This window comes from Capra hircus, chromosome 6 (assembly GCF_001704415.2).
Source record: "Capra hircus breed San Clemente chromosome 6, ASM170441v1, whole genome shotgun sequence".
NCBI classification, from domain to species: domain Eukaryota; kingdom Metazoa; phylum Chordata; class Mammalia; order Artiodactyla; family Bovidae; genus Capra; species Capra hircus.
In genome coordinates this window covers 65521397-65537947 of record NC_030813.1, presented here as the reverse complement: position 1 = coordinate 65537947, position 16551 = coordinate 65521397, and positions in this window count along the sequence as shown.

Here is a 16551-nt window from a genome sequence, read left to right as displayed (position 1 = left end):
CTCCTGTCTTCAGTCATTGCCAGCATCAGGGTTTTTTTTTTTTCAAAGGAGTCAGTTCTTTGCATCAGGTTTCCAAAGTATTGGAGCTTCAGCTTCAGCATCAGTACTTCCAATGAATATTCAGGGTTGATTTTCTTTAGGGCTGACTGGTTTGATTTCCTTGCTGTCCAGCACAGTTCAAGAGCATCAGTTCTTTGGCACTCAGCCTTCTTTGTGGTCCAACTCTCACTTCCATACATGACTACTTGAAAAACCATAGCTTCAACTATACAGACCTTTCTTGGCAAAGTGATGTCTCTGCTTTTTAATACACTGCCTAGGTTTGTCATAGCTTTTCTTCCAAGGAGCAAGTATCTTTTAATTCCACAGCTACAGTCACCATCCACAGTGATTTTTGGAGTCCAAGAAAACAGTCTGTCACTGTTTCTATTGTTTCCCCATCTATTTGCCATAAAGTGATGGGACTGAATGCCATGATCTAAGTTTTCTGAATGTTGAGTTTTAAGCCAGCTTTTTGACTCTCCTCTTTCACCTTCATCAAGAGGCTCTTTAGTTCCTATTTGTTTTCTGGGTCACTAGGTCTTACATATCTCTGGAATGATGGAATTGAGGTACTAGAAAAAAGGAATGAAAGGGAGGAAATATTAGCAGCAAGAGGGTATAAGAGGCTACATACTGAAGACAGTAACTTCAAAGAAGCTGGTTTTTTTTGGACAGTAGGAAAGAGAATGGCCTGGATGTTACAATGAGCATCAAATAGGAGTGATATCTACCTCCAAGGTGGTATATAATAGAGAAAAATGGCCACAGTTTATGAGGGCTTTAGGCAATTTAGCCTTCTCTGTGGGTGGACAGATTTCAGTCTGCCTGACAAGAAAAAGAGTGCCAAAGTATCCTAGAATTTATTTAAAATTTTAAAGAATATGGTATAATAAACATATGTATATGTGTGTTTATGTGTGCTTTCCCAGGAATAAATATTTCCAATGTTTTGTAATCCTTTTCTGTAAAGTAGAAAAAGTGGTTTATATAATATGTGTATTTCTATGTATCCATTGTTCTCTTCTTATTCCATGAAAGTGAAGTGGCTCAGTCGTGTCTGACTGTTTGCAACCCCATGGACTGTAACCTATCAGGCTCCTCTGTCCATGGGATTTTCCAGGCAATAGCACTGGAGTGGATTGCCATTTCCTTCTCCAGTGGATCTTCCCGACCCAGGGATCGAACCCAGGTCTCCTGCATTATAGACAGACGCTTTACCGTCTAAGCCACCAGAGAAGTCCATAAGGAAGTATCAAAAGGAAAACAGAAGAGGTTCCAAGAAATATTAAGTACATTATCTCTTGATTGCAAAACATACTTCGTCTTTGAATTTCCATATTTAACTTAAATCTTCCTTTTGTCACTTGAATATTCACCACTCAGCGTTTTGCAAATGACTCTGTAGTAGTTTGTTAGCAATAACTTCTTTCGGCTGCTTTGCCAAGTAGTTGATATCCAGATGCTCGTAAGCACAATAATGTGTTGGCATATTAATTATCTGCCATGTGCAACTATTTATACAACCCTACTACATTAGTAAGATAAGAAAGCAATTTACAATTCCCTTTAAATAGCCGCATGCACCTGCAGGCAGTTTTGGTTCAATAACACAGAAATGAATGATAAAGATAGGTTAGGCATCTTTGTTCTTTATGGCTTTAAGAGTTCAAATGATCATGAAAAAACATTTCCTTTCACTTTTCAGCATTACAAATGCTGTGACAATTTTCTTTTTACATTCCCGATCTAATTTTGGAGTGTCATATCTTGGAAGCAAAAAAACTGCAATTCTACAAACTCATAGAATTTACCCTAAGTTTGTTACATTAATACATATATTTTTTTTTAAAGTTTGGACAAAATGGAAAAGAAGGTAAGGTTGGTGACTTAATAATGATCAATATGAGGGGGAAAAGCGCAAGCACAGTTTTCTAACTTACTCCATAGATCTGCGTATGAATCTTGGATCTGCAGGGCCAACTTACTTTTTAGGCACAGTAGATGTCGTGTCTATTTTAATTTTAAACTCTTAAAAACAGAAAAAGCAAAAGCAATTTAATATGAGAATAATGAACATGTAATACTGAATTCAGCCTGCATAATTGTCTTTTTATGTATGAATTTAACAAATATTCCTTTTTAACTTATTACTATCATTTATATTTCATTTTATCTTTCTATTGAAGACAGGGCCAACAAAGGCAAAAATGCATAGGGCTTATGAAAATCATGACGCAACTCTGGGTGGCCCTGTCACTTTGAAAGAATAACTTAGCCAGGTTGAATCTGTTTCTCCTAATCTTTGAAGCAGAGCTAATATCTGAATGGGCTGTTATGAAAAACTGGTGAGACGGTCTATCTGAAGTTCTCTGAATAGTGTCATGTACAGTGCAGAGGTTTGATAAATGTGAGTTATTACTAAGTTTTACTAAAAATGGAGAACTTGGCTGCATTACTGCAGCCGAAATGAATTAAGAATCTCTGTCTCTTTCTCTCTTTAACTTTCTTTTAACACTGCTTGCTACACTGCTCTTCATGAAGTTAATTGAAGATTTGGTAAATTCAGTAAGAACAGTTCTTTACAAAGATAGCTGATAACATTATAAATTAACTGCTTATTTTAAATAGCCAATAAATGGAAATATCTTGGACTATACAGCCATATATCTGGACTTATGCAGAGCCCATGTACTACATGGACTAAGTATCAACTTACATTTTTTTGGATGACTAATAAGTGAATGAAAAACTACATCTTTAACTAAATTCTTAAACCATGACTATATACTAGTTGTTTTAAGTTGAAAAAAAGACTTTATAAGCTCTTAGAATGTGTGTTCAGTTATGTCCAAATCTTTTGTGACCTGTAGCCCATCAGGTCCTCTGTCCATTGGATTTTCCAGGCAAAAATACTGGAGTGGATTGCATTTCCTACTCCAGGGGATCTTCCTGACCCAGGGATCGAACCCACGTCTCTTAGTGTCTCCTGCATTGGCTATAAGGCTACTGTGGAAGCCCTTATAAACTGTTTACTTCTATCATGTCAAATATGATAGAATTCTTAGGTAATTGACTAAAGAATATAAAGTCAGTCATAGAAGCTCCTCTTCTTTGGCACCCAGGTTGTTGCAGGCAGGGTTTCAGCCTGAGGGTTTCAGAAAGAGAAGACGGAGAGTGACAGAAGAGAGGAGACTGGACATTAATTTTCTCCAAATAGACTCTGATGTAAATATTGGTCTGTGAGTGGGGGCAATGCAGACTTCCCAGAGCCAGATTGTACAACTCTGTGCTTGGTTTCCTGTTCTTACAATGTTTTAGCCTTCCCAACCCTGGTTATTAACTCATTAATCATGCCCTCCTGAAAGTAGAGAATCTAATAGAATCTAATGACTTTTTTGGCTAGTAGCTTAGACTTGCTAACTTTTCATCTTCCTCTTGAGCTCTGAGCCATGGCTGTAAATCTGTACTATTTCAGTTCCCGTCTACTCATGATAGCTTGCACCATGGTGAGCTTTTTCTGGGGATGGATGCTAAGACTTAAAATATCTCTGTCTTTGACTTGTATACCAACAAGCATGGTCTTCCCTGGTAACTCAGCTGGTAAAGAATCCACCTGTAATGCAGGAGACCCTGGTTTGATTCCTGGGTTGGGAAGATGCCCTGCAGAAGGGATAGGTTACCCATCCTGTGTTCACGGGCTTCCCTGGTGGCTCAGATGGTAAAGAATCTGCCTGCAATGCAAGAGACCTGGGTTCGATCCCTGGGTTGGGAAGATTGCCTAGAGGAAGGCATGAGAACCCATTCCAATATTCTTACCTGGAGAATTCCCACAGAGAGAGGAGCCCGGCAGGCTATAGTCTGTGGGGCCCCAAAGAGTCAGACATGACTGAGTGACTAAACACAACACAGTACACTGCCAACAAGCATATTCAAGAGTTGCTTTCCATATTTTCAAAAAGTGTTCTAGAAATAAAGCACCTTTTCTTTCCCAAGCTCTCCTGCTGCTGCTGCTGCTGCTGCTAAGTCGCTTCAGTCATGTCTGACTCTGTGCAACCCCAGAGATGGCAGCCTACTAGGCTCCCCCATCCCTGGGATTCTCCAGGCAAGAACACTGGAGTGGGTTGCCATTTCCTTCTCCAATGCAGGAAAGTGAAAAGTGAAAGTGAAGTCACTCAGTCGTGTCCGACTCCTAGCGACTCCATGGACTGCAGCCTACCAGGCTCCTCCATCCATGAGATTTGCCAGGCAAGAGTACTGGAGTGGGTTGCCATTGCCTTCTCTGCCCAAGCTCTCCTACCTATAGTATAAATTCCTTTTCCCAGGGAGGTCTTATACTAGTTCAAGAGCTTAGGCTCAGATGTGAGTAATCTTTTTTTACCCACTCCAGCCAACTTATGTCACTGTTGCTTCCTTTAGCACTGTGCCAAGTTTAAAGCCCTGGCAACATTTTCTTAAATACCAGCTGCTCACTCCTTGTATTTTTCATCTTCAAGCTCTATAGTTCCTGTGAACAGTTCCAAACTGCTTAGACATGTCAAAAACAAGTTCATCTTTAATAAAGTCTTTTGATAAACATCAGTAACTACCCCTGGTTAGAGGCAGCTCCTGTCCTATAACTTTTCCATCAGATGTTAAGCCACAATGAAAGCAAATCTTAAGCCAAAGTCTGCCCAACAGAAGATATTCTTATTATTAATAAGTAGGCATAGTCACAGAACTTCTTTAGCTCAGTTAAGAGAGATTCATTCTTTAGCCCTCAGTTTCATAGACCAGCATCATCTATGAAAAATGCTGTCTGAATGTCACACAAAAAGTTGTAATGGCAGGATCTGCAGTCTTTGTAAGTGGATCCAGTGGGAAGATGTCTCCTGGTCAAAGGCCTTAGACATGGCATGCTGGGCCATGGGCATTTACTGGTACTGAGCATGGCCTTCCTGTGTCTTATTCATGCAAGGACATAAGTTCCTCTTAAACTCCTCTTACCTTTTGGCACATCTCAAATCCCATTGCTATCATCAACAAAAGTTATTATTTATAAGGCTTATGCAAATTAATTAATCCAAAGGGTTTGATTCATATTGAGACATTTCTGAGGCCAATTAACTCCCTCTAGAGTGTTAGTTAAGTTTAACTTGTCCATACACATATGCCATATCATTGATAGTGCAATATTTAAAGTTAATTACAACCAGGACTTCCCTGGTGGCTCAGATGGTAAAGCGTATGCCTACAACGCGGGAGACCTGGGTTCGATCCCTGGGTCGGGAAGATCCCCTAGAGAAGGAAATGGAAACCCACTCCAGTACTCTTGCCTGGAAAATCCCATGGATGGAGGAGCCTGGTAGGCTACAGTCCATGGGGTCACAAAGAGTAGGACATGACTGAGTGACTTCACTTTCACAACCAGGAAATATAATGAACAAACCAGCTTATTGGGTGATGGTAATGAGAGGATTCTTCACTAATTTCCTAGTTCACTTCATAAATATAGTCAATGGAATCTTGAATAGACCAGACACGGTCCTAGGTAGAAGTGGGTGATGACAGGATAGGTTTAGAGGGCATTTAAGGACCCTTGTTAATACTTGAGTCTATGATTCTCTAAAGTCAGAACACTCCTTTATCCATTAAATTTTGTCAGCCTTCTTTATTTAAGAGGCTGGGTCCTTTTTCATTGTTAGATAAAACCGTAAGAAAATGTAAAGAAATAGAATAATAAGGAAATGGGAACAGAGCTGGAAGATTCTACCAGAATTCTAGCACAGAATTTAAGACTGTGATGGAGGTCCCAAGAAGACTAGGAGAAACAAAGCAGCTACTGATCATTCAAAGAGAGGATACTAAAGAGGGAGCCAGAGCAGGAGTTAGGTATTAAGTACCTCCCAATTACTGAGACCAAGAATTGATTGGAAATTAACCTCAACCAAAGGACTCTGTTACTACAATAATATAAAGATAGAATGGAACCTCAACAAGACTGACTTCATACCTTGTAGAAATTGTTTCCAGAAACCCCAACTAGGTTGACTTGACATCTTGTTTGTATAAATTGGTTTCAGACGACTACATTGTTCTAGTTATTTTCAGAGCTTAGGGTGGGATCCATCCTCAGGAGCAGTTAAATAACAGATAAAAAATATTACAGAAACAAAATAGCACCCCAAAGTTTTGTTTATTCATAACTAGCGTTAAGAAGAGTTAAGTCATGGCACGGATATTTTCATGCAGTAAATCAGTGTTCCTTCTGTACATTTAAAGGAACTCTCTCTCTTTCCATAGCCACTTCATGTTTTGTTCAGTCACTCATGCATGTGTGTGTGTGTGCTAAGTCACTTCAGTCGTGTCTGACGCTTTGAGACCCTATGGGATTGTAGGCTGCCATGTTCCTCTGTCCATGGGATTCTTCAGGCAAGAATACTATAGTGGGTTGCCTTGCCCTTCTTCAGGGGATCCTCCCAAACCTGGGATGGAAAATGCATCTCTTATTATCTCCTGCATTGGCAGGTGGCTTCTTTACCACTAGCGCCACCCGGGAAGCCCCTTCAAAGACTCATAATTTCTACTCATAATTTTCTACTCATAGAAAAATCAATGCCCAAGAGTTCACAATCATCTGTAGAGAGACCAATAAATTAGAATTTGCTTTTGTAGACAATTGTTGGATCAGGCAGGCAATGATACCTGAATAAAGAATCCAATCTGCTCTTGATTAAATTCAATTTCACTCTGTCTCCACTTTCAGGTACTTTGATAAAACCTCAATTGATATAAATTGTTGTTATTGTTTAGTTCAGTACACTTTGTGTGTTAAATAGTAGAAATATTTAGGACAATCCTGGGCCTATAGACAAACTGTGCTGGCACACCAGGAAATTCCTCTGTTAAATAACAAGAAGAGCTAACGCCAACATGAGTGTTCATAGAATCATCAGTAAGAAGTTGTGTATCTCCACAAAACACATGTTTTCACCTCTCCAAGTCAACCTGCTTCAGTATCTTATAACCAACCAGTCACTGGTATAATCATGCAGAATAGCAGTGTTTATTTGACATAGCCATTTAACCATAAGTCATTTTATCCGTGCTTTCCACAAATTTTTACAGAGAACTCATTACTGTGCTACACAGAATGGGGCACAGAAATAAATCATTAACTCCAATCCTCAGGGAATTCACATTCCACTTGGGGAGACAGGTGAACAAATTTTTGTGATATAGTGTGATAATGCAAGAAGCGGACATAAAGGAGCGCAGGGGAAGGGCACTCACTTAAATGGAGGCTGCACACCAGACCTCTTATTTTAGGTCTTCAGTGCAGCTCTCATGTTCTTTCAAGTTTCTTAAGGGTATCCTTGAGGGTGTTCACCTTATTTTTTTCTGACTTTAATTTTAAATAGGATCTAGGGTAGTGCTTTCTATTCTACAAATTGTATATAAAAGTATCTTTCAATTCTTCTTTTGAAAAAAGTATAACTGTTCAATTCACCAAGGCATTTTTTTGATGCTAATTGAACCATATTCCTGTAGGAGGTAGAAAAGTACTTCCCAAATAGAAATTGTTTAAGGAAGGGATGTAAAAGCCATAGGGGGTGTTACCCATGGCTCTGCAGTAAAGAAGCTGCCTGCAACGCAGGAGTCACAAGAGACATGGGTTCAGTCTCTGGGTTGGGAAGATCCCTTGGAGGAGGGCATGCCAACCCACTCCAGTATTCTTGCCTGGAGAATCCCATGGACAAAACAGCCTATCAAGCTACAGTCCATAGGGTTGCAAAGAATTGGACATGACTGAAGTGACTTAGGACACAGGCATCTAAGAGGCATCCTGTTATAGGGCTCAATTTTTCTAAAATGCTGCTCAGATCATAAGTGTAACTCTTTGAGTTTAATTCAGATATTGGAAAATGGTTTCTCATAAAGGGTGAGATAGAATTCTTTTAAGTTTTGTGGGCCACATAGACTCTGCTGCAGCTATTCCATCTGCACAGTAGCACAAAAGCAGCTCTTAGACAATACCTAAACAAATGGGCATGGCTATGACCCAGTAAACTTTTATATATGAAAACGGGTGGCAGGCCAGATTTCTGCAGCAGCTAATTAATTTACTGATTCTTGAGTCTTAACTGATTAGTTCATGCTAAGTTGCGTCAGTTGTGTCCGACTCTTTGCGACCGCATGGACTGTAGCCTGCTAGGCTCCTCTATTCATGGATTCTCCAGGCAAGAATACTGGAGTGGGTTGTCATTCCCTTCTCCAAACTGATTAGTTCAGATCATGCTATAAACATATGTGTATAAAACGTGCAATATTAATTTCATTTTATATTTTTATTATGTAAAATGCACTTCTTTGAGCATACACTTGAATTTCTAGGGATATGGAACAGATAAATAAACAGTTCATTTGATTTAAGAGCTTGAGATTTAGTATACAAAAAGAAAGTTTCCATTTGTAACACAATTCCTAGGGAAATTAGTCTATTAGCAGATAATGAGAATTTTCATGATATGAATATATAAGAAATGAAAGGCATCTTATTATCCATCCACTGCAACGACTTTGTGGCAAAATTTTTTAGAATACTTATAGATCCCACATCCAGATGGTTCATATGGGGCTGCTAATTAGTCCTGCATTTAAGCTAAATAAGGATAAATCACCCCATTCTGGGCAGACGATACTAAGGTAAGATAAGGTGGGATGATGAATCCTAGAAGACTAGATCCTAGGTATCCTACATATGGTCCTATCCTTTGACATCAGGAGTGCAATGGCTTCCACCACTACCAAATGCTGCTGGATGAACAGAAACAGCTTGCCTTATTTTGAACCAATACATGGTTATCTTTCTTATCATTTCGTTTTTCTGGTGTACCTTGATTGAATTATCTCCCTCAGCCATCCCCATTCCCTGCTCAGTCTCAACACCAAGTGTTCCCTCTTCTTGTTTTTCATAAATGCAGAGAGGCAGTGACATGATGCTGCACTATTCATTTTCCGCAGACTCTTTGTGAATGTGGCAACAATCCAAGTTACTAAACCACAGATTTATATTTATGGGTATGAGATGCTGATTTTGAAAACAACAGTGTGTATTCAATCCTGTGTTTGTTACACACGTGTTTATCCCTTTATTTGCTGCAACAACTGTCTCCATCAAGCAGTAAACTAATTGCAGCAGGTACAATACCAAGTGAAAATAATCACGGTCTCTGAACTCATGGAACCCACAGCATGGTTGGTTGATAGATTTTAACCAAATAATTACACATAATGATATCAAAGACAAATTCTCTAAGAGAAAGCACATATAGCTAAGGAACCTAACAGGGAGAAATGGGGAGGCTATGTCAGAGAAAGCTTCTTGGGGAAGTCCTTCCTATTTTTTTTTTTTAATGGAGGATGAATTGGTACAAATCAAGTGGGTGGAGGGGTAAGAACTTTTCAGCAGAGGAATTATCTGTCACAATGACCAATGGCAGGAAGAAAAATGGCAGTAGGGAGCCTGGTACCTTCTCAGAATTGAAGAAGGCTGAAGTTGATGAAGCAGAGGAAGCAATGGTTCAAGACCAGGCAGGTGTCAAGACGTCTAGAAGTACCTTTGGCCACAATAAGGATTTTGGTCTTGACCTTATGATATATATGTTATTATCCCAGTGGCTCAGATGGCAAAGAATCAGCTTGCAAAGCAGGAGACAGAGATTCAGTCTCTGGCTTGGGAAGATCCCCTGGAGAAGGACATGACAACCCATTCCAGCATTCTTGCCTGGAGAATTCCATGCAACAGAGGCACCTGGTGGGCTACAGTCCATGGGGTTCAAAAAGTTGGGCATGACTGAGTGAATGACACTTTCACTTTCATAGGAAATATGTGAAGGATTTTAAGTGAGGCCGTGACATGACCAGATCCAGATTTTGGACAGATTATTCAGACCACTGCATGGAGACCAGGCTGGTGAGGCTCAAAAATGGATGAAGGGAGAAGAGATGAGCTTCAGTGAACAACATACATGAACTCCTTAACAGAGCCTTATATTCCTCTACTAACACTTATCATGCATTTACAGTATGAGAAGCACAGTGAGGGATAAAAAGAGAGACAAATCATAGCTTCTGGTCCCTCAGGAACTTATTCAAGATGAGTTTATTTTTCTTCATATGATTTGCATGTTAAATTGTTGCAGTGGTTTGTACTTGAATGATGTTGATTGAGTAGCTAAAAGCAATTTGAACCTAGAAATGTTTGCTCCAGTGAATTCTACAATGACAACAAAAGAATTTGTATTAAGATCAGTGACTAACTTGTCTTTCCTTTTTGGAAATCTCTGGAAATGGCTTTCAAATTGTCTCACTCTATTCAGGCCAGAGTCAATTTCTTTCTTTTCTTTTCTTTTTTTTTTTTTAATGTAGTAGATACACAGAACTAGATTCCTAACACGAATTCTTCATCAGAACCAGTGTTTTTATCCACCTCTTCTCATTCACGTTAACACCTAACTGCTGTTATCCCAGTCACCGTCCTAGTCAGCCTCTTTTTCTAACCCCTTCTCTTTTTGTCATTTTTCCATCCCATTTCTGGTACCTGACAAACATTTTGTTCATCAGAGCTTTTACTGAAACACACTGAGTTCAGCTTCTGCTGAACACCACATTCCATTCCCATCAACAGCACTCCTGCGTCCGTGCTGCTCTGGGGCAGGACAAAGCGGAGTTTCAGAGGAACTATTTGTTAAGAACCACTTCAGACTTCGTTTCACCCCATCTGAGTGTTTAGGTGAAGAAAGCAAGCAAGCAAAGAACAGTTAAAAGATGGAAAGAACAAATATGACCCCAAACCAAAGAAATCCATTGGTTCAGACTTTGGCTCAGCAATTATTAATTCAAATTAATTAATTTTGAATTAATAATCATTGATTTCAAGCATTTAAGAAAGTATCCCTGACAGAAAATATTTTGTCATTCAATATTCTATATTGAAAAGAAAATACAATATAATGCCCTTTTCTCTTCATCCTTCATTGATCAAGAGATGCCAAGTTATTCTGTGGTTAAACACCATAACAATTTTTAGAGTCTTAAAACAAATATTTATTTCTAGTTTGCTCTGTATGTCAGCTAGGAGCTCTGGTCTTTGTTGCCCCCATTAAGGACCCACTGAGTTACCATTTGGAACACCACTGGCAACAACCAGATAATGGAGGATGAATGAACACAGGTTCACCCAGCCTCCATCTGAAAACTGCCCATGTTTCTTTTGCTCAACTTTCTTTGGTCAGAGAAAGTTCCATTGTCATGTCTAATTTCAAAGAGAATAAGGACATTCAGTCTGTTCCTACATCGACGCTGAAAACTGGCACTATTTTCTGGCCAGCACTAATGTCTGCCATAACCCTCTTTTAAAATAGCTCCTCTGAAAATGTAAGGATAAATTGCTAACTCCTAACTTCTAATTCAAAAAGGTCTCTCATTTTTCTCTTCCAGCTGAGTAGCATAATAATATTAGAGATCTGTAAGTCACAAAAACAGAATAGAAACTTGTAACCATGTTTTAATCCAGGGTCTGACTGGCAGGGTGGCCGGAAGCTTCTGTATTGATTAGTGTCTCTGGCTGTCTGAATGTTACACATATGGGTCTCTTTTAAACAAAAGATCCAACATGTGGCAATTTTTTATTGCAGGAAAATCAGTAGCCCATTCAAAAAAGAATGTCACTTGACTTTTGTATTCAGTTCCTATAATGACTCACACAATACACTTGAGTGGATTTAATAGTGTGGTTTATAGAGATCTACACACAGAAACACAGAAGGAGTTGCCTATACATTTGTAGCAGAGACACTCACATTTCCATTGGATGAAATAGCCCTTCCTTGCCTATATGTACTCTTATAAACACACCTTCTCCATATGCTAAGACAAGTGTGTGCACAAAAGCAGACTTATGCTATATATAAACATCAAGAAAGAGGGAGGAAAAGGGGACATTAGGGAACTAACAAAAGATGGAAATGCAGGCTGAGCTGGAATAAAAAGGAGGGCATGGTATACTAAAAGGAGGACGGAAAAAAAAAAAAGAAAAAGAGAGAAAATGAGGGAAACCATGTATTTGTGAGAACAAAAATAGGGTGAGGTAAGAGAATGTGGGTATATGAGAAGGGCTCTCATTGAATCTTCTGTGAAGGTGGGAACCTGAATGATAGTGAGAAAGAGTGGATGGAAACAAACAGGGGAAAGCTAAGAATAAAAATATTTAGTAACTCAATGGTGAAGAGTGTCAGTACATCTCACCTACTAAACACTGAGGCAGTGAACTAAAAGGGCTTTCAAATACACGAGTGATATCAGCAAACACTGCACAGCGTTGTCAGTGATCCAGGTCTTTTGTGCCCATGTATTGACTCAGAACACTCACACAGACCCTATGGAGTTGGTTCTACAATTACCTTTATTCTACAGGTAAGAAAACTAAAGCACAGTTAGCCTAAGAAGTTTATCCACGATTGTACAGTGATTAAGTAGTAGAAGTAGGATTTGAACCTAAGTGCTGAACACCAGAGTCTCAGGCACTTAGCCACTACTCTCTTGCATCTTATTTCCTCTGAAAAAGTACTGCGTCTGTCATATACTTACGAAGGCACAGATGCTCATGTATCTTCTCACTTATTCATTACATTGTTCATTCATTCTCTGATTCATTCTCTCATTTATTCCTCAAGAACTTTCTGAAAGATTATATATGCTTGGTTAAAGATGACGCTCACAGGCATGAGACAGAAAAGTTAATAAATAAATCCAATGAGATATTCCAGGTTTCGTGTAAAATGCCCATGTTAAGTTCAGCAGAGCCGCAGAAGGATGGTTTGAATAATTGTATCTGGACAGGTAGGAAATAGTTTTCAGTTTTCAGAAATAGTTTTCATGAAGTTCTCACCAGGTAGAGAGTGGGCCATAACAACCAAAACATAAAGACATTAAACTACTGGCTGTTGAGAGAAATTGAAGCATTTTCCTTTGAAGGGAGCATAGAGAACGGGATGATGGTGAAAAACGAGTGTTAATTATGGATGTGTGTGCATGTGTGTGCACTTGTGCTCATGTACATGTGTGTGACAAGACGTTTGTGGAAAGACCATAGTTGAAGCTGGAGACATGAACAAGGGTCAGAAGGATCAGATGTGATGCACAAAAGAGTTTGCACCTTATAAGCTATCAACAAAGGATTTTAAGTGATTGAGAGACACTATCAAATTGGTTTTAGAAGGCCTTTCCTTGGCCTATGGAAAACAAACTGTGGAAAACTGAGATTGGAGGCTGAGAAAGTGGTTAGTTGGCTACTGTATATTGGAACTGCAGTTGTAAATGGCAACTGTATTGGCACTGCACTTGTAAAGTACAGAGCTCAGGTGGTGGGACTGGTAAGGGGTAGAGTGGATCAGATGATGGGGATAGATGGGAGGTATTTTCTCATCAACAGTAAATGCTTGTGTGTGGGAGGAGAGTTGAGAAAAAAGAATTGAGAATGAATCCCAGTTTTCAGGATTTTGGTAGGAGGCTGGTGGTCAGATAGAGAACATCAGAGGAGAGACCTTATGAAAAGACAAGGTGTTGTATAGTGGACACAGTGATGTGCAGTGAGCTGTGAGAGATGGCGAGAACTTGGAGAGTTACCCGTGTACTATGACTACTGAAGTTCATGGCATTTTAAACTCTGGAACCAAGGCTCCCAATTTGTGTTCCAAAGTGCTTAACTCTACAAAAAACTAAGCAATTATTTATGGGGCATCTATGAGCAAGCTGCTCTGGCAAATAAAAGAGATCTCTAGAAAGGAGAAATGGTCTAAATATTACTATTCAAAATTATGATATTCATATTTAATTTGCCATGGTATTATTCACTTTTTCTTAGAAATAACTGGCTTCTATTTTCTCTTTCAAGTCTCTCTGACTGACCATGAAATACTCATAGCCTGATTGTATTACACTTATTTCTTCATGATATGTATATCCTCTCTTCCTCTCATAATCAAAGAGCTTTGATGCTAAAATAATGATATTGAAATAATCCTTTGTTGAGACCAATCTTATCCTACCTGAAATGTATGCAAACTAGGTCCTGGACTCCTTTATCTACTGATATTGTTATTGTTACTGGTTTCTTGTGCATGGTTTTGTCTGATGAGGTGTTATATTCATATAAAATAGATTTTTAAATTCTGGATTTAAACTTGGTCCTCGGGGCTTCTTAAGTGGCTTGTTTTGTTTCATGAAAGGTACTTAATCATATTCTTAATAATAAGAACCTATTTGTAAACTATTAAAGGAAATAGTCCCCATGTTGCATTTTTTTTCTTATGTTGTCTGTTACTACACAGTAAAGTGAAAGTGAAAGTCTCTCAGCTGTGTCCCAGTCTTTGCGGTCCTATGGACTATAAAGTCCATGGAATTCTCCAGGCCAGAATACTGGAGTGGATAGCCTTTCCCTCTCCAGGGAATCTTCTCAACCCAGGGACTGAACCTCAGTCTCCCACATTGCAGGCACATTCTTTACCAGCTGAGCCACAGAGGAAGCCTAAGAATACTGGAGAGGGTAGCCAGAGGATCTTTCCCAACCCAGGATTTGAACCGGCGTTTCCTGCATTGCAGGTGGATTCTTTACCGAGTTATCAGGGAAGCCCCTACATAGTAAAAGTAGTATTATTCTAGAAACATTAAGTTTTTAGAGTACATGTGTAGGCTTTGGTCGTTAATTTGTTTACTGGCAACAGCATACATTATTTCAGGACTTTTCAATTTGATGTAAAGCACCCCAGAGGGTAGGGACCATGCTTTAATCATCCTTATATCCTGAGTGGTTCCTAATGGGGTCTTGTACATAGCAGACACTCAGTAAAACTTGCTAAATAAATATATGGCTGTTATTAACAGATTTACACTACTAAGAAGACACCAGCATATCAACAGTTAAGTATTTTGTTCAAAGTTTCAGTGGTGAAACTACATAAAAGAAACTCAAACTTTGGCTGTTAAAGACCAATGTAGAGGTAATACAGTGTAATAATTAAGCATGGAGACTCTGGAAACATATTCCTTGGGCTCTACTCCTGGCTTGCCTCCTGGAATACTCTGAGCTAGCTTACTTTTTCTGTGCCACAAGCTTTGCATCAGTGAAGGGGGAATAATACTTATGAAGATTAATTAAGTAAATACATGCAAAGTATTTATAATAGGATCTAAGCTTTTGTATTAATGAAGACATTATAGGTTTACTTTTATTTTCATTACAATGATTATTATTTAGGGAACATGCCTCCCAGGCAAAAGCTGGAAATCATGTAGCAGTTTATCCTTCAGTGAACTGCCCAGTATATTTTCCAATGAGGGAGTTTTTGGCTTGCATTACTGGAACATTTCCTTTGTTTTAGGAAGCAGTTGAATACCGTGAAAGTTAATTCTATCTATAATTTTACAAAGAGATAGCAAAAGAACTTCCTTGCAAATTACTCTGCATATGTGTCTGATGTCAGTAGTTAGATTTTAAAATCATAGAAATCACTAGGATATCTTGAATGCCTGATATGTTTGATTTGCAAGTTGGAAGAAAATTTGTAAAATTATTTAATAAACATGGAATTACTTTCTTTGAAGAAGGTAATGTGCTTAGTTTATCTTAGCTAGTATATGTGATATATTTAGCTCTAATGAAATGTGACCTAGATACATTAATGTAACAGAGTAGTCTTGGAATTATTTGTTTAGAAGGCTAGTTACTCCCACTTTCCAGCTGTCTCTTCTTGCAAATTCTTGGAGTCTAGTGGACATGTTAAAACCATCTATATAAATTCAACTTACAGGGAAAATGGAGCTTGACCAAGACATAATTTTCACTTGAGAATTACCAAATGAGTATTTGAATCTTTTTTTTTTTTTTTGAATGATAATGTGGTGAATATGTGAGAACAGACAGCACACTCTGAAATCAATAGTAAAGTATTCTGGGGAAAAGTACAGAATAGTATTTAATTCTATGATTATCCTGTGAAAACAGGATAATCTATGCTTTAGTTCCCAACTTTCACAAATACATATTCTCATTTGAATGAATGACTCACATAAGAATGTAAATGTATATAAATTTATTATATGAAATACATGCTGATATCTTAAAATTTGTAAATATGGTGAGATGCTATTCTTGTTGAAGTACTTCTGGTCCTTCTCTTCAAAGTATGTAAAAATCACTAAGATCAAATCATGTGGTCGTGAGACTGAAAGCATTTTGTGGAAATGTATTACATAAATGCTATTCTCATTAAAATCCTTATGCTTATTTTATTAATTCAGGTATCTGTCTTTCTACAGATAGATATCTGTATATTTGTATGCATATATGTATGCATCATATATATGCACATGTATTATGTATACATATATATATACATACACACACACATTATGGTATAGAATTTAAATATTCATGATGTCCCCTATATATAGATTATGGAGTAGTAGTTC